The 19,076-nt window shown below is 32.0% G+C and overlaps 2 long non-coding RNA genes across 2 annotated transcripts; both read right to left on the bottom strand.

Moving 5' to 3' along the window:
• Positions 1-965: 965 nt before the first annotated feature.
• LOC144422787 (uncharacterized) lies at positions 966-1,710 on the bottom strand. Its single transcript, XR_013475390.1, has 3 exons — positions 1,582-1,710; positions 1,230-1,275; positions 966-1,084 (listed from the first exon to the last, which is right to left on the bottom strand). It is a non-coding gene; the product is annotated as an uncharacterized LOC144422787 (long non-coding RNA).
• Positions 1,711-6,297: 4,587 nt separating this feature from the next.
• Positions 6,298-8,201, bottom strand: LOC120344780 (uncharacterized). The gene is made up of 3 exons (XR_005569788.2): positions 6,917-8,201; positions 6,557-6,602; positions 6,298-6,419 (listed from the first exon to the last, which is right to left on the bottom strand). It is a non-coding gene; the product is annotated as an uncharacterized LOC120344780 (long non-coding RNA).
• Positions 8,202-19,076: the final 10,875 nt, after the last annotated feature.

Here is a 19,076-nt window from a genome sequence, read left to right as displayed (position 1 = left end):
TTTTGCTACTGCAAAATCCACCACATTTATTGAATGCATTAATATTTCTCCTGGAACCGTTACATTTTATTAATTCAAATTTGTTTTGTGGGATATTCACATTTTTGTTTCAAATAATATATTGTCAAAGTGGCTGTAATACTTTTATATATGGACACATACATGCTTAGATGGTAGACAAGGTTCAATTGTTGTAGGTAATTTATTTCAAAATATCGTAACTAAAATATAAATTTTTGCAGACTGCTCGAAACTCACTTTTGAAGAATGATTTGCTATCACCAGATGTGGTTTGGGCATGGAAACACATCCAGAGAGAATTTATGAAGATATGTCTGAAAAAACATTTGAAACAGCCATGTAAACTAACAGACCAACATGTTTAACTCCATAGCTTGACAAAAATGTCTGTTAAATATTCAGCACAGGTATAGCCCAAAGTATTGTTTTAGATATTAATTTAATGGTATTTTTTATTAGATCTATCTCCTATTGAGCATTTAAATACTTGGAGCATGATTATTATTTCTAAAATTACCAACATTATTCAGGTCATTAATAACAGATAAACTATGGAAATTTTTCTTTCTAGGTTCTTCCTGCATCTGTTGCTGAGATTGATTTTGGAAATGTCTGAATTTGAGGCAACTGCCAAGTATTGCAAACTGCAGAATACCTTTCTTGGCGTATGCAGCAGCACTACAAACGGGGCCTACCTTAAAAACGGAAATCTACTCCCTTTGAAACATCTGGAGACAAAAGACCGCAGTGGATCAGCCAAAATTTCATAAATTATTTTACACACTGGAAGTCTACAACAGGTGATTAGCCCGAGGATTTTTTAACAAAATAAATGCTATACACCTGCATGCAACTCATTTTGTACTCCTATGTTTCTGTTATAAGATGAAAAACAACAACATTTCATTGCTTCTCCAGCGTATGAAGGGCTCCAAATGTACCATATTAGACCAAACATCTGTCAGACCCCTCCCCCCATTATATCTCATATAGATTATTCTGCTAATTTATTAACTCATAGCACGATGAATGAAGATAAAACATGACGAAAATCGAGGTTTACCTGCAATTAAAAATATTTATTTTACTGGTGACAAATATTTGTGATAAAACAAGTTTTAAAGTTTTATTATGTATATACTAATGCTATTTTTATTGTATCAACTAAATATGTAAACACTAAAAGAAACAAAACAAAAAATACGTACTATCCGTGAATTGAGACGGAGCTGTGCCAATCATCTGCATCAGATACTAAAAAAATATGTTTTAAAGTTTAATCGTCAAAGAAAATGGTATCAGTAATTGTTCCGTGTTATGAGCGAATCCGCAAAATAGAGAAATTAAACGCCAGCTAGTTATACATCTATGATGTTGAAAATTTTCCAAAATTCCAGAATATTAAATACAAACAATAAAATTATATACAAGCATTTACAGTACTTAGTTTGAGCAGACGTATGTATTTACGTAGTTTAAACAAAAATATTTAAGAATTTTGAAAATATGTAATAGAATGAATATATAAGTTTAATGGACAATATAATACATGGTACTTACAGCCTTGTGGGGGCTTTCTTGCAAGTTTCGCTTCAACTTGCACAGAGAATATCAAAGTAAAAAGCATCAGTGCAATCACAGCATAAAAGTAGTATGTACTAGCCATTGTTTAACAAACTATTGATTTTAAGTAGAGATCTTTTAAATTTTAATTTATAACAAAAAAGCTCAGTTTATTAAACAAATATTTAACTGCAAGTTTCCACAAATGTCTGTATATATATCTAATGTAATGTCGTTGCAATAAATGTTGTTATTTTTATGTTCTCAGTTAATTTTACAAAATTATATAATATTATTTGCCTAAATTGCTAGATAAGCAAGAAAACTGGAACATTAGTAAAGTTTTAAAGAATTCCAGAGACGCTATGGAGGCATTCATATCATACGTGCTTTTCGATCCAAACAAAGCTCTGTACAAGGATCCACTAATATCTAAGGATGTGTAAGAATCCACTACTTATTTACATTACAAGGACCGGAATTTGTTCAGGTCGGCATTGCTTACCCAATTTATTCTACTCTGGGTAAGGTGGAGGAAAAGAGATTTGAGCCCAAAATTTTTAATCTGCGATGTCATCACTTGGGCCATTCTACGTGTCAATTTTTAGCAAACACCTTTTTTATTATAGAATATAGCTAACTTTCGGGAACTTAAACAAATTAGGCCACGGCTTTTCAACGACAATTTTGAAACCATGCTATTTTTTTGTAGAGATTTATTGTTTCAACTCTACGCCGCTGGTATCAAAATATAATTTTTTGAATCTAATATTTGAAGCTTGATTGATTGAATGCAACACAACTTATTCCGCGGTTAAGTCTTGCGCTTTCACTGCTAGGCCATCGCAACGCTCTTCATTAAAGTATTTTGAGCAAGGTCGCAAAATTTATACAGCGACATTACGATATCATTTGCTCACCAAAAAGCCGTGACAATTTCATTTATCTATTTTTGAAATTATAACTTCCTAGAAAATATAAGCGCATTCTTCCTATTTGACCTTTTAAACCTGACTACCACTCTCGGCAACCTTATAATCGAATTATCGATAGCATCAAGGTTCAGGTTAAAAAAATCAAATATGACTTGACTTCAAGACTTTCGAATTCATTACCGCATCTTTCATTCAGCTTTCAAACTTATATCTTAGTGAATTCACTACCTTTACATATATAAGAATTGAGAAATACAAGATCTGCAGGGGATCTTTCCGGTCCTTTAATTTATCTACTGCAATGAAACCTAAAGACCTAATCCGGAAAAAGTCCGCTCTGGAAACGGTTGAAAGGCGATGGATGACAATCAATACAACCAGCACTTCTGAGAGAAGTTGAACGGATGTCCTATCAGTTTAGCATTTATCACAAAGCATTTATCTTTGCAATCTTGGCGTGGAAGGTAAGACATCTCGGTTTCAAAACCCATTTCCTCCAGATCATCTATGTAGTAATAATATGAGTGAATAATGCCTAACTGTGACGTTTTCGGCTATATCATCAAGGCACTGTGAATAAAATGATAAGAATCAATTTTTTGAACGTAAAAAGTAACAAACTTTCCATATACTTACTTCTAGCCAAAATCGTCAGGTTTCAAATGTCTCTATCAACAACTAAACATAGATAAAACGAGTTTTAAATATTTTTAAAAGTGGTCAATGTTTGTTTGGATAATAAGCGCTGGATAAATTAAACAACAAACTTCAGTAATCTGTGTTACTAGTAAAGCAAATATAGAAAGATGAAAAGTTATACTCATGATTTTTTTTTAATTTGATCAACCTATTTTACCAAGGATTGTTATTTTTTAAACAGAAAACATTTAAATCTTCAGAAAACATTCGAATATACACAAAGCATTTGACAAAGTGTAACACCCATTACGTACAGCCTGCAGCAGGCGATTCCCTTTGCGCATTGTCTTGCATGATGATTAGAAATATAACGAACAGAAACCCAGTCATGAGAAGAAAGAGATTTTTATTTGCCATTGTTAGGTTTTCTTTTTATTGTAAATTGAACGTCACTCAAAATATAACTTTAATTTGAAGAAAAAACAGTTGTACTAAATCTGTCTCCGATAACTTGTTGTATAAGCTGCTCGAGTTGTTGTTACTTAAAGTCAAATATTTACAAACCTATCCTGAACCCACTGTCTCAACACTTTAAGATTTATTTTTTCAAATTCATCGTCAAGTTTCTGCCTTTAAGCTTTCAAACTTAAACCTCATAAAACTCTCTACTTCAATCCTATTCACTTCTCCTCGGAGCCCCCGGGAACTCAAAAGCGTTATCGATTATATTTGTGATTGATATTTCCGACCAAATTAAACCGGAAAACCAACGCGCTACGGAAACGGCTTAATGGCGACGAATTGCACAAATCAGCGTGATCCAAGGACATACTTCCATTTCGAAAGGATAAAGCATGTGCTTAGAAAAATTTTGAAATATAACTGGAAATACTGTTGAATTTCATATCCTTTATCAGCTTTATATGATTGACTACTTTAAAATGCGAGGGAATTTTACCACAATAATTGAGTTATCTGAACCCAAAAACTATATATAATACTGGAATATAATATTATTTCTATCATTCAGAGAACGCCTATTTTTTTGGAACCTGCAGCCTACATTTCTACAAATACCAGAAACCATAAGTGAGCATAGTATTTGTTATCCAGAACAAAATATATTAGTATTGAAGTAATTGGCTTTACTAGACGAAAATTTGTAAAACGTTTCAAATATTTTTTCAAGACTAAAGCTAAAACCTTGTATTGGTTAAACACGCGAAGCTTATGTAACCTAAAAATGTAAACTAAGAATATTTTCAAGATATATTTCCGTGTGTCATATATAACAATTTTAGATGTTTCCTATGTCTAGCAACCGAACCAAAATTTATCAATACATAAATTTCTTGTATTGATCTCCATGCAAGATAATAAGGTACATAATAATACCCAGTTGAAATTCTCACAAATATTCGAAAAAACGTTCTGTCAATATATTTATAACAAGATTTATTTTTTTGTAAAAAATGATTCTTTATTCAGAAAAAAAAGCTTTCACAGTCAATAACCAAATATCAAGAATGGCAAATACAAATTTTATTCTTTTCAAGATTGGACTTCTGTTCAGCATGTTTCAGTTCTTTATACAAGTCATTGCGAGTGATCGCCATGAACCACCAGGCTCTACGTAATGCGAATTAAATTTCGCGATATTCTTTTTCTTGTTTTCTAAATATATCTGAAAGATAATATTGCTATGTGTTTCAACTACCTGCTTAATTCACATCATTGTGTCAAATCTTGCAGACGCAGTATCTAATTCACAAGTTCAAGCTTTTTTTTTCCTGCACTTTTTATATTCATTTATTCTTCTTACATATGCCCTAATTATGGAGCGAACTTTGAGCCTTTTCAAAAAAAATCTTTTTTTTTAAATGGTGATGGAGAAATTTCACTCAGCTCTGACGATTTGGTGAAAAGTAAGCGTATAAAAACTTTTTGACATTTATAAAGTTTTGGTATTATTAAAGTACAATTTTGTTCTTGTTCGGCTCTACCTGACCATGATTATAACACCCCGGGTGAGCAGGTGATGAATTTTGAAAGTAAAATGTACTAACTGTGATGTCAACGGGTTACATCAACGTTTCAACATCGGGGTTAGCTTAGTTGTAATTAGAACTAAGAATCAAATTAATAGATGGAATGGATCAAAGAATTGAAATTTCACTTGTCACAATTATTTTTCACTCCTAATGTGACTTTTTAAATTTAGATAAAACTTCAATTTTCGTCACTGTCTTCGTGAATTATGTTGTCTCATCTAACTAGTAATATGTTATATACAATCTAATGGTTGTTATCAAATATAATTGAATAAAGAATTCAAATTTTCATAATACATAGCAATAAATGTGTGATGAAGAGAAACGTCTGTTGCTTCTCTGATTATGATCCAACGGTGTTGGAAAAGATGAGATACCAGAAGTGACCAGTTTTTTTTTCTTCCAATGAATATATTGGAAACAAGCTGTCACGCTCACATAGGTTTGTGTTGTCTGATTTTTAGAAACTAATATGTTAATTGAAATTATGTTTATTAAATTTAGAAAATTTCTTGTCAGTGTCATATTATGCCATTTCTGATCAAGGAAATATTCGGTAATATCGCCTTTTTTCCGCATACTACTGGAATACCATTGAAAAAAGCAAAAAACGTTAACATTTATTGTATATATTTGCTTTCAAACATGAAAACCAACAATAATTTAAAGCCAGAATAAAGTTAAATATTCAAAATAGATTTATTCCGCCCTGTAATATTGTAAGAATCAGGGTTTATTGGCAACGCATTTCAAAAATTTGTCATAAACATAGTTCATTATTTGGTTTCTGCGAGACTAACTACTTATCCTTCTTCTATGTTTTTGTGCCGATGGATCCGTATGCATAAATTGCAAGGATGCTGTAGCAAGAGTAGAGATAACAATCTTAAGTGATTCAAGAGTCTTGCTGCACACTAACACAAATATATTTCTGTAACGTTTCGTTTTGGTTTCTGCGAGACTAACTACTCATCCTTCTTCTATGTTGAACTATGTATGTCTGAAGAAGTATGACCTTGGTCAGACGAAACGTTACAGAAATATATTTGTGTTAGTGTGCAGCAAGACTCTTGAATCACTTAATATAGTTCATGTTTTCAATTATCATGAAAATAAAAGTTATATCTCATATAGAATATTCTGCCAATTCATTAGCTCTATGACATAGCACAATGAATGAAAATAAAACATGAGGAAAATTGAGCTTTACCTGAAATTAAAAATATTTATGTTACTGGTGACAAATAATTGTGATAAGCAAAATTTTACAGTTTCATTATGAATATACTAATGCTATTTTTATTGTATTAACTAAATATGTAAACACAAAAAATCGTAGATACGTACTATCCGTGAATTGAGTCGGAGCTGAGCAAATTATCTGCATCAGATACTAAAATAAAAATATGTTTTGAAGTTTAATCGTCAAAGAAAATTGTATCAGTAATTTCCCCGTGTTAGGAGTGAATCATCAAAATAGAGAAATTAAACGCCAGTTAGTTATATATATATATATGATGTTGAAGATTTTATAAAAGCTTCAGAATATTTAGAATAAACAAAAAAATTATTTACAAGCATTAACAGCACGTGGGTTGAACAGGCGTATGTATTTACGTAGTTCAAAAAAAAATATTTAAGAATTCTAAAAATATGGAATAGAATAAATATATATGTTTAATGGACAATATAATACATGGTACTTACAGCCTTGTGGGGGGTGTCTTGCAAGTTTCGCTTCAACTTGCACAAAGAAGATGAATGTAAAAAGCATCAGTGCAATCACAGAATAAAAGTAATAAGTACTAGCCATTGTTGAACAAACTATTGATTTTAAGTAGAGATCTTTTAAATTTTAATTTATAACAAAATTATCAGTTTATTAAATAAATATTATAACTGCAAGTTTCCACAAATGTCTGTACATATATCCAAAGTAATGTCGTTGCAATAAATGTTGATCCACTAATATCTAAGGATGTGTAAGAATCTACTATTTATTTAGAAAAACCGGAATTTTTCCAGGTCTGCATTGCTTACCCAATTTATTCTACTCTGGGTAAGGTGGAGGAGAAGGGATTTGAGCCCGAAATTTTTAATCTGTGATGTCATCACTTGTGCCATTATACGTGTCAATTTTTAGCAAAAACCTGTTTCTTTAGGATATAGCTGATTTTCGAGAACTTAAACAAATTAGGCCACGACTTTTCAACTACAATTTTGAAACCGTGCTATTAACCGTGAAATTAATTGTTTCAACTCTTACGTCGCTGGTAACAAAATATATTTCTTTGAATCCCATATTTAAAGCTTGATTGACTGAATGCGTCACAATTTATTCCGCGGTCAAGTCTTGCGCTTTCACTGCTAGGCCATCGCGACGCTCTTCATCAAAGTATTTTGAGCTAGGTCGCAAAATTTATACAGCGACATGACGATATAATTTGCTAATCAAAAAGCCGTGACAATTTTATTTAGCTATTTTTGAGATTACAAGTTCTTTGAAAAAATAAGCGCATTCTTCCTATTTGACCTTTAAACCTGACCACCACTCTCGGCAACCTTATTATCGAATTATCGATAGCATCAAGATTCAGATTTAAAAAAAATCAAATTTGACTTGACTTCAATACTTTCGAATTTATTATCGCATCTCTCACTCAGCTTTCGAGCTTTCGAACTTATATTTAGGTGAATTCTTTACCCTTACATATATAACGATTGAGAAACACAAGATATGCAGGAGAGCTATCAGTTATATTTCCAGTCGTTGGCATTTATCGACTGCAATGAAACTTAAAGACTTGAACCGGAAAAAGTCCGCACTGGAAACGGTTGAAAGGTGATGAATGACAATAAATACAAGCAGCTCTTCTGGGAGAAGCTGAACAGATGTCTCATCAGTGAAAACATTTATCTTTGCAATCTTGGCGTGGAAGGTAAGACATCTCGGTTTCAAAACCCATTTCCTCTAGATCACCTATGTAGTAATAATATGGGTGAATAATGCCTTTAACTATGACGTTTTAAGCTATATCATCAAGGTACTGTGAATAAAATGATAAGAATCAATTGTTTGAACGTAAAAAATACCAAACTTTTCATATACTTACTTCTAGCCAAAATCGTTAGATTTCAAATGTCTCCATCAACAACTAAAATTAGATAAAACGAGTTTTATTTTTTTTAAACGGGGTTAATGTTTGTTTGTATAATAAGCGCCGGATAAATTAAACAACATTCATCAGTAATCTGCGTTACTAGTAAAGCAAATATAAAAAGATGAAAATTTATACTCGTGATTTTTTTTAAATTTTATCAATCCATTGTACCTACGAATGATATTGTTTAAACAGAAAACATTCAAATCTATGGAAAACATCCGAATATACACAAAGCATTGGACAAAGTTTAACATGCATTACGTACAGCCTGCAGCAGGCGGTTTCATTTGCGCATCGTATTGCATGATGATTAGAAATATAACGAACAGAAACCCAGTCATAAGAAGAAAGAGATTTTTATTTGCCATTGTTTGGTTTTCTTTTTATTGTAAATTGGATTTTACTCAAAATATAAATTTAATTTGAAGAAAAAACAGTTGTACTAAATCTGTCTCCGATAACTTGCTGTATAAGCTGCTCGAGTTGCTGTTACTTAAAGTCAAATATTTACAAACCTATCCTGAACCCACTGTCTCAACACTCTAAGATTTATTTTTTCAAATCCATCGTCAAGTCCCTGCCTTTAAGCTTTCAAACTTAAACCTCATAAAACTCTCTACTCCGATCCTATTCAATTCTCCTCGGAGCCTCCGAGAACTCAAAAGCGTCAGCAGCGTTATCAATTATATTTGTGATTGATATTTCCGACCAAATTAAACTGGAAAACCAACGCGCTACGGAAACGGCTTAATGGCGATGAATTGCACAAATCAGCGTGATCCAAGGACATACTTCCATTTCGAAAGGATGAAGAATGTGATTAGAAAAATTTGGAACCATAACTGGAAATACTGTTGAATTTCATATCCTTTATCAGCTTCATATGATTGACTACTTCAAAATGCATAGTCAACATAGTATTTGTTATCCAGAATAAAATATAATAAGATTAAAGTAATTGTCTTTACTAGACGAAAATTTGTAAAACGTTTCAAATATTTTTTCAAGACCAATGCTAAAACTTTTTATTGGCAGAATATCCAAACACACAAAGTTTAAGTAACCTAAAAATGTAAACTAGGTATTTTTTCAAGATATATTTCCGTGTGTCATATATACCCACTTCAGTTGTTTCCTATGCTAAGCACCTTAACCAACATTTTTTAATAAATTTCTTGTATTGATCTCCATGCAAGCTATTAAGGTACATAATAATATCTAGATGAAATTCTCACAAATATTTGAAGAAGCCTTCAGTCAATATATTTATAACAAGATTTATTCTTTTGTAAAAAATGATTCTTTGTTCAAAAAAAGGCCAATTTTCACAGTCCATAATCAAATATCAAGAATGGCAAATACAAATTTCATTCTTCTCACGATTCTGTTCAGCATGTTTCAGTTCTTTACACAAGTCATTGCGATCGATCGCCATGGACCCACCAGGTACGTAATGCGAATGAAATTTCGTGATATTTTTTTTTTTTTGTTTCCTAAATATAACATTTTTTAATGCATATGAGTAAATGCGTACTTTCAAGAAGCGGATGTGACTAGTTTAGGTTTGATTTATTGCAATACTGTTATATGGTCAAAGAAAAGAAAATTTATCAACTTTTGGAAGAAGTGTCAAAATCACGAATTCTAAGATCACATTTTTTATTTTGTATTTATTGTACGTTCTGTTTTTGTTCGGTTTTATAGCATTTGCGAAACCGAAAAAATACTGAGCAGTAATTCAGGTTCGAAGAAGCCTTCAGTCAATATATTTATAACAAGATTTATTCTTTTCTAAAAAATGATTCTTTGTTCAAAAAAAGGCCAATTTTCACAGTCCATAACCAAATATCAAGAATGGCAAATACAAATTTCATTCTTCTCACGATTCTGTTCAGCATGTTTCAGTTCTTTACACAAGTCATTGCGATCGATCGCCATGGACCCACCAGGTACGTAATGCGAATGAAATTTCGTGATATTCTTTTTTTTTGTTTCCTAAATATATCTGAAGATAATATTGCTATGTGTTTCAACTACCTGCATAAATCACATAAATGTGTCAAATCTTGTAGAAGCAGTATCCAAATCACAAGTTAAAGTTTTTTTTCCTGCACTTTTTATTTTATTTATTTTTTTTACATATGCTCTAATTATGAAGCGAACTTTGAGCCTTTTCAAAAAAAAACTTTTTTTTTTAGTAGATGATGGAGAAATTTCACTCAGCTCTGACGATTTTGGTGAAAAGTAAGCGTATAAAAACTTTTTGACCTTCATTAAGTTTTGTCATTATAAAAGTACACTTTTGTTCTTGTTCGGCTCTACCTGCCCATAATTATACCACCCCGGTGAGCAGGTGATGAATTTGGAAAGTAAAATGTACTAACTGTGATGTCAACGGGTTACATCTACGTTTCAACATGTGGCTTTGCTCACCTGTAATTAGAACTAATAATCAAATTAATAGATCGAATTGTTTTCAGAATTGAAGGTTTAATTATAACACAATTATTCTTCACTCCTAATATGACTTTTTTTCAAATTTAGATAAAACTTCAATTTTCGTCACTGTCTTCGTGAATTATATTGTCTCATCTAACTTGTAATATGTTATATACAATCTAATGGTTGTTATCAAATATAATTGAGTAAAGAATTCAAATTTTCATAATACATAGCAATAAATGTGTGATGAAGACAAACATCTGTTGCTTTTCTAATTATAATCCAACGGTGTTTGAAAAAATGAGATAGCAAAAGAGGCTGACCAGTTTTTTTTGTTCCAATGAATATATTGGAATCATTCAATTTATAAAAAAAAATCAGTCAAACAAATTCATTTTAGAGTTAAAAGATCATGGCCAATATGTAACAATAAACAATTCTACAGTATTTAGCAAATCAAATATTCATTTATTTCGTCATATTATATACAAGCAATAAAAAAACGAGAGAAATGGGGGGAATACATCTGCATCAGCAAGACAGTGTATTGTATGTCTTTGGATTGGATTGGATATCTTCCTGAATGTCAATTAATTTAAAAAAAATTCGTAAGTTCGTTACTCGGAATTGCTTTTGACTGTGATAGACCAAAGTAAAACATAAAAAGTTCAGGCAAAATGAAATCGCGACGATTTCATTCAGGTGTAAATATGTTTCATGTGATGAGAAAAACTTCTAGATAAAATATTCCTTGCCAAACATGAACTGCAATAAATTGCGTATAGTTGACATCTTTTTTTCCGTAGTGAACTTATATTAATGATACATTGCCTATAGAAGCAATAAAAAACTTAGTCGCTGAAAAATACCAGTATATGGAATGTTTTCAATGACATTGACTATACATTATATCAAGATATTAAAATAATTCAGCACAGATAAAAAAGATTTCTATGCAGATTTGAGATTGGCATTTTTCTCTAAGCTTTACAAAATTTGTATAAGCAGAAATTCTCGTTGTATCGATGACTCGTAAAACTAGAAATAGTCTTGGAAGTGTTTGCGTATAAAAATCTGACAGACACTAGTTGAAGTAAAACATTGAATCGTTCTAAATCTAAAGGGTCATACAGATACAAGATATTTGTTAATTAATTTCGACATAATGTCAAAAATTTTCAATTGACGTCACAATGTATTTCTTCAAAAGCGAAGAAGAGCTGTGCAATTCACTACCATTTGGCTCTCCGTAACGCGCTGGCCATTCTCAATTTTTCGGTCAAGTCTCGTCGCAGTCCATAAATGACGATGACTGGAAATTGTTTTATTATTACAAGCTCCGAACCTTTGGTTAGACGAAACCGCAACGTAGAAACCGAATTGATTTTGACATGTGTAAAATATAACTAAAGCAATCACCATAATGAACAATATGTTATAAATTTTAGATTTTTCTTTTTGCAGCGCGAATCAAGCTAGCTATATTTGACAGTCTTGATGTGATGAAATGTCACGACTGAAATGCTGTAAAATTTGTGTGTAATAACATAATTTGTAATACATTGTTGTATTTTATGTAATGCATTGCTTCCAATGTCTTTTCATATCTTTAACGGGAAATATCCTATTCACCCATTAATTAATACGGCAGTCGCCTTCAAATTCGTACAATCACAAAGTTTTTTCTCACTTTTGAATAAGCTATTTTCAACGAATAATCTTAAAAAAAAATTGTGTTGTTATCAGTCTAGCAATCGATATTGATTGGAAAGCGGAAAGTACAAATTATAATTTCCTCTGTGATTGCGGTAAAGTTTCATTTTTTAATGCATATGAGTAAATGCGTACTTTCAAGAAGCGGATGTGACTGGTTTAGGTTTGATTTATTGCAATACTGTTATATGGTCAAAGAAAAGAAAATTTATCAACTTTTGGAAGAAGTGTCAAAATCACGAATTCTAAGATCACATTTTTTATTTTGTATTTATTGTACGTTCTGTTTTTGTTCGGTTTTATAGCATTTGCGAAACCGAAAAAATACTGAGCAGTAATTCAGGTTGTATTCTCATATTATAGCATTCTTGTTGATCACGTTTTTATCTGACATTCAGATTTGTTTTGTTTTCTCCACCTGTCAAATTCAAATCAACTTTTAGCCGAAATTAGGTGTGGGATGTACACGAATATAGAAAACTCAAAATTAAACCATTTATGGCTCATGCACGAAATGACATAACATATTTAAATTAGTTCCTAGTTGTGAGTCTTATTGTATCTTGCCCAACCGCACTAAATTCATAGATGATTTTATGTTGAGTTTTTATACATTCATGTACATTCCATACTTAACTTCGCCTGCAATTTGATTTGACATTGACAGATGGAAGAAACAAAACGAAAACAAATTTTCATACGAAAGCGTGATCCGATAGCATGTTTTTATTTCGAAAGAAATTAGAATGCGATAAGAAAGATTTGGAAATATAACTGGAAATACTGTTCAATTTCCTACCCTTCAACAGCTTTTTGTGGATTGACTACTTAAAAATGCGAGGAGATTTTACTACATTGAATAAGTTATCTAAACCTTCAAACTATATATAATGCTGGAATATAGGATAGTTTCTATCATTCAGAAGACGCCTAGCATTTCGGAACCTGCCGCCTGCATTTCTACGAATACCAAAACCTTTGGGTGAGATATCAACATAGTATTTGTTATCCAGAATAAAATATAATACGATAAAAGTAATCGTCCTGACTAGACGAGAATTTGTAAAATGTTCCAAATGTTTTTTCAAGACCAATGCTAAAGCCTTTTATTGGCAGAATACCTAAACAGACTGAGCATGTTGTTACCCAGAATTTTAAAAACAGAAAGTTCGCTCTTATCTACTGATAAATCTGATGTATATAACAATGGTTTCCAAAAATTTTCAACTTGAAAAGAATAAATTGGAGATTAAAACTTCAAAATATTGGATGGATGGAGCCGTTGCTATTTATGTTACTGAGACGGATTCATTACAATTAGGGGTGACAAACTGTCAGTACTAATAATTTTTTCATTCTGTATTTTTTTCTTGAAATAACTTTTTGTTTCAGAAAAAGTCAATTTTTACAATTGATAAAAGTTCAACAATGAAAAACACAACTTTCTTTTTCCATATGATTGGACTTCTGTTCATAATGTGTAAATTCTTTATGCAAGTCAATGCGATTGATCTTCCTGGTGCACCAGGCGGTACGTATTGAACTTGTGAAATTTTATTATATTTTTATTTTTAAAAATATTTCATATTTCAACAGCATAATTTACATAATTGTGTTCATTTTATTACCAACTTCAACAATATCAACTTCAGAATTCATATCATTGCACTTTTTGTATTTTGTTTAATTATTATATATACACTCTAAGAAATATTTACCGCCAATCGCCTGGCATTACATATTTATGGAATGTAGTTGTGAAATTTTGATGCGATTTTAAGGTAAATATCACAAGAATTTTCGGTAAAATCGCTGTTGATCACCTGTGAATTTTACAGGATTTCCCTAGTAATTCTCACAATTTCTTTACGGTAATTTTCACCGGCAATGCGTAGTAATATTTACCGACGCTAGCCTGTAAATTTACATTACAAATTCGGTGAATTTACATTCAGAACCCGGTAAAAATTACCGTAAATATCCTGGCATTACATTTTACAGGATATGATCAGTAAAAATCACAGACTATCGTATGAAACAAGGTTTATTCAAAAAATAAAAGTGAACGTGAAATGAATGATAAAACTTAGAAAAATGAGAAATTGTATAGTGAAAAGTTAGAAATGCGAGGTAGACAGAAACTTCTCGTTGAAGAAATTTATGCTCGCAGGGTATCCGTTCACATAATCACTTTAAACAATTCTCTATAGACAGCCTTTGTGAGAGAATAGTCTATGGCAGAGGGGGAGTCTTTCCGGGTTAGTGTTGCCCATGCTGATTGTATTGCATTATCCATCTGCTTTTACGAACTCTTGGTATTTTCTTCTCCATAACTCCAAGTTATCTGAAATGGAATGTACAAAATGTTTTACCCAAACAACTCCAAAATTTAAAAATAGTACCTAATTTTCGAATAAGATTTAACATTTTGTAGTATTCAATCAATCAATCTAATTCTTTTGCAAGTTGGAAATATCTGAAATTCTTTAATTGCAAGTACTAGCATTCATTACAATATTCAACCTTCCTATAAACTTTCATATATTCTTTTCCTCTTGGAGTTCAAGGACAAAAATTCTGTGGGCAATCAATCAATACAGACTTTTCCAGTATTACCAAACTTTGTAAATCAGATGGAAGAGGTACCTAAAATAGTATTCAAATGGAATAAAATATTTAAAAGTCCCTAAATAATGAAAATTACATTCCTAATACTTTATTGTCAGAGCAGATGACAAAGTTTCTCTTTTAACAATTTGAAATTACCATTATAACTAACCTCAAATACTTCCCCCTTGAAATAACATGTTAGTAAGAATCTCAAATATTATGAAGCCTTAGACATTGAATTTTTCACAGTTCAGAGTTGGGGCAGACAATTTGTTCACGCCTGCATAATCAGATTCTTCAGTTTCTAAAGAGAAAACACTGTTAAAAAAGAATGTATTCATTCCCCAAACTTTATTATATGTAATAGACTATGTTCAAATTCGGTCTTATTCAAAAGAGAAATTCAACCAAATTTACAGAGTTGGTTTTGGTAAATATGCAGAATAAGATAGATAAATTATGTTTTGATAAATTTTCTATTTATAGTGTCATAAGTTAAAAGGAAATCTAGTGTTTTTATGACATTTAAATGTGAATTGCCTAAAATTGCTCTTTTTCAAATGAAACTGTTCTGAAATAGTCCTAGAATCAATAATTTAAAATATCATAATCAAATACAAATCTGTCTGTCTGTAGATGATTTTCTATCACTGAATCAGTATATAATGATATGAGTATATAATCAATTGATACCTGTTTATTTTAATGCCATATTCTTCAAGCCACGGTTTCTGGGTGTAGAGAAACGTCACCTCTTCCCCTGTCTGCATGTTCATGTGTTTTCTGTAGTTGATGATTTGACGGTTTATCTTGATTCAGTAATTAGATGCTAACATTTCAAAGTCTAGAGCTGTAACTGTGTAAAGAGGGCATATTCAGATATTGCGTTGCCATTCTATCATTTGCCAGTCTACTGACAAAAAAAACTCAGATTCGGAAATACGAATCAAGCACTGGCTGTGTTAAGTAACATGGATCTGCGGATGTACTGATGTAAGCTGCTAGTCCAATCAACCTTATACCAGTACCGTACACTGCTGTACTGTTATAGCCAGTATGTATTCATATATATATATATATATATATTAATTCAGTAATTGGTACGGTAGATCTTACCCTACTTCCCGACTGCCCCATACTGCCATAATCACACTGAACAATACATTGATAACCAGCATTAAACAACACGACACCTACACTGACATTATTGAATCCAAGATGCTTTGCCTTACAGAAATACTGCCAACGCAGTACTGCAGTAATAAAAAAGCGACCAAGATATAACTGTCGGCCGACCAAATATGGAAGTACAAAAGTCTGGAATTCGTCAAATGTCAAATCAAACGGACAAATTAAGGAGTAAAGCAACAAAAAACGCGCGTGATTAATTACGCGTTTGAAATATAGCAACATTGACTAACGCCACGCCTCCAATGTCGGTGATTATTACCGACATTTGTCGGTGAATCAGTCTACCGACCTAATTTTTTAATTTTTCACCCCCAAAATGACGGTAAAATTTACCGAACATTTCTTAGAGTGATAACATATACACATACGCTTATGATGTGGAGCGAACGTTGATCCAGAAAAATTTCAAAATTTTATTTTCATTTTAGACCAATCAACGACCAAGCTCCGAGAATTTTGGAGAAAGCAAGCAAATTGAAGTTTTATGAAAAATAAGAAAATAATTTAAAAAAAAAAATCGATTGTCTTGAATCTGTTTCCGATAACTTTTTGTATAAGCTGCTCAGGCTGCTGTTACTCAAAGTCAAGATATTTTCATACATATACTGAACCCATTGTCTCAACACTCGCATTTAGCCTTCATACTCGAACCTCATCGAATAACTCTCTACCCCAGGGTTGGGCAAATAACGACCCGCGTGCCTTATCCGACCACCGAAATGTTTCATACGTCCCATTTGCGCCGGCTGAAATTACGACTATGGTTTTCAAGGAAATGAATTTCCGTTTAAAATATCAATTAACCAGTCGTTGGCAAAATTAAATCCCCGGAAGCTGCTTGGACATGGGTTATTGATTTTTGCAAGTTTGTTGTTTATTTCGAAATACCGGGTTTGCACAGCGGCAACAGCAAGAATGTTGGATTTCGTGGACTTATATGATTTGCCCAAAACAGGTACCTCTCAATATTGACGCTTTACACTAAAGTTAGAAAATGTTTCAACGACCAGGGTTCTGTTTTTCAGGTCACTTTGTGCTATTAAACGTGTCGATTTTTAGCAAAAACCTTTTTCATCATGATAGAAGTGACTTTCGGAAATCTAAACAAATTAGGCCACGGCTTTACAACTACAATTTTAAAACCTTGCTTTTCGTAGAGATTATTGGCTTCAACTCTTACGTCGTTGATAGCAATAAATATTTCTTTGTATCCAATATTAGAAGCTTGCTTGATTGCATGCAACATTAGTTTATAAACAACCCCACGGCGTCTTGATTCGAAACGTACATTCTCCGGAAAGGGAAAAATTAGAATTCACTTTGTGTAGTAAAGTTAATTTAATAACAAAATCGCTGAAATACTTGCTCAAAGTGCAATTAGAAAGCCAGGAAAATTAATGCCAAGTCGCACAAGTACAACATAAATTTTGTATGCTTATTGTTTTTATTCTTGATATTTGACTTAGTTTCACTATACTTACACTCTTTCGCATTTTATTATTGTAACATAGTAGACCATGTTTTAAAATGTTTTAAAAGTTATGCAATAGCTGATAACCGATAATTGACTATATGGCGCTCCCGAAGTAAGTGCACCAAGCCTGAACCCTAACCTGTTACACATACCATGTTCAGGTTGTGCGCCATCTTGATACAGCAGGAGACTTGCAATCCGGAAAGTATGACAACACCGAATCAGGTAATTGATAAGGTGTTATACATCCAACTATTTTCCAATCTCGTTTCTCTCGCCTTTCAGCAATCCAGAAACCTATATATTTTGTTTCCTCCGCCATTTCCTTTTTTAAATCTTTCGGTATATATTGTCCTAAATATTTCCGAAACGAATATATTCCTAAAAACATTTGAATAAATATTAGCTCGTTTCCTGCTTTTGTTGACTAATTGTCAGTTTCTAGTGTTTTTGGAATTTAGGTATCAAATCGAACATCTCCAAGATCATTTGTCCGAGGAGTTTGGTTGCAACAATCAAAACTTGGACCAAAAAATCTAAGCTAAAACTGGCTGATGGTCATTTTAAAATAGCAAGCAGTTGAATATTTCAAATTAACATGGAGGTAAAACGCAAAACGGTTTGAAAACGCCAATGCGAAAAGCATTCTCAAAATAGGCATCAAAACGTTTGCAACCGTACTTGCACAGTGCAGTTGTGCAGCTGCATTTCATATCATTATCATCGAGAGCATTTTGTCTTAGAGTCATATCTTTTAGCAAACGGCTTTTGAATATTTCAAGTTTACATTTGAAGAGAACACGGAAAAATATCAGTGTTAATAATAAAAGAAAAACATATTATAGTATAATCACATATGTCAGTCCTTGACTCACCTATTAGTACCTATATTTCAAGAAACCAAACTACAACAAAAGTCAATAAACAATTTTTATCAATCATCCAAAAAGTGAGAAATGCGACAATAAATACCCATCGCTGAAATGGTGAAAGCCATTTGCATATGCATGTTATTGTTAGTCATTGTTTAATACAGAGTAAATTTCACCAGAACTTCCAAAATTGTGGTATAATGAATTTGTTAAATATTTAATTGTAAGATATTGGGTATAATTTGGGTACAAACTGAAGAAGGACATTTACAAAGCTATTTTGGCTCAAGAATTCCTAAGATTTATTGTGTTTGTGTATACCGGTAAGTATTCTAGTAAGTTGATCTTGCGAACCCAACTCATCGCACTCATTTAAACAATAACTCATTAAAATAATTTCA

This window comes from Styela clava, chromosome 5, assembly GCF_964204865.1.
Source record: "Styela clava chromosome 5, kaStyClav1.hap1.2, whole genome shotgun sequence".
Lineage (NCBI taxonomy): Eukaryota > Metazoa > Chordata > Ascidiacea > Stolidobranchia > Styelidae > Styela > Styela clava.
The sequence above is the reverse complement of the archived record's forward strand: the minus strand, read 5'-3'. Positions and strand labels throughout refer to the sequence as shown.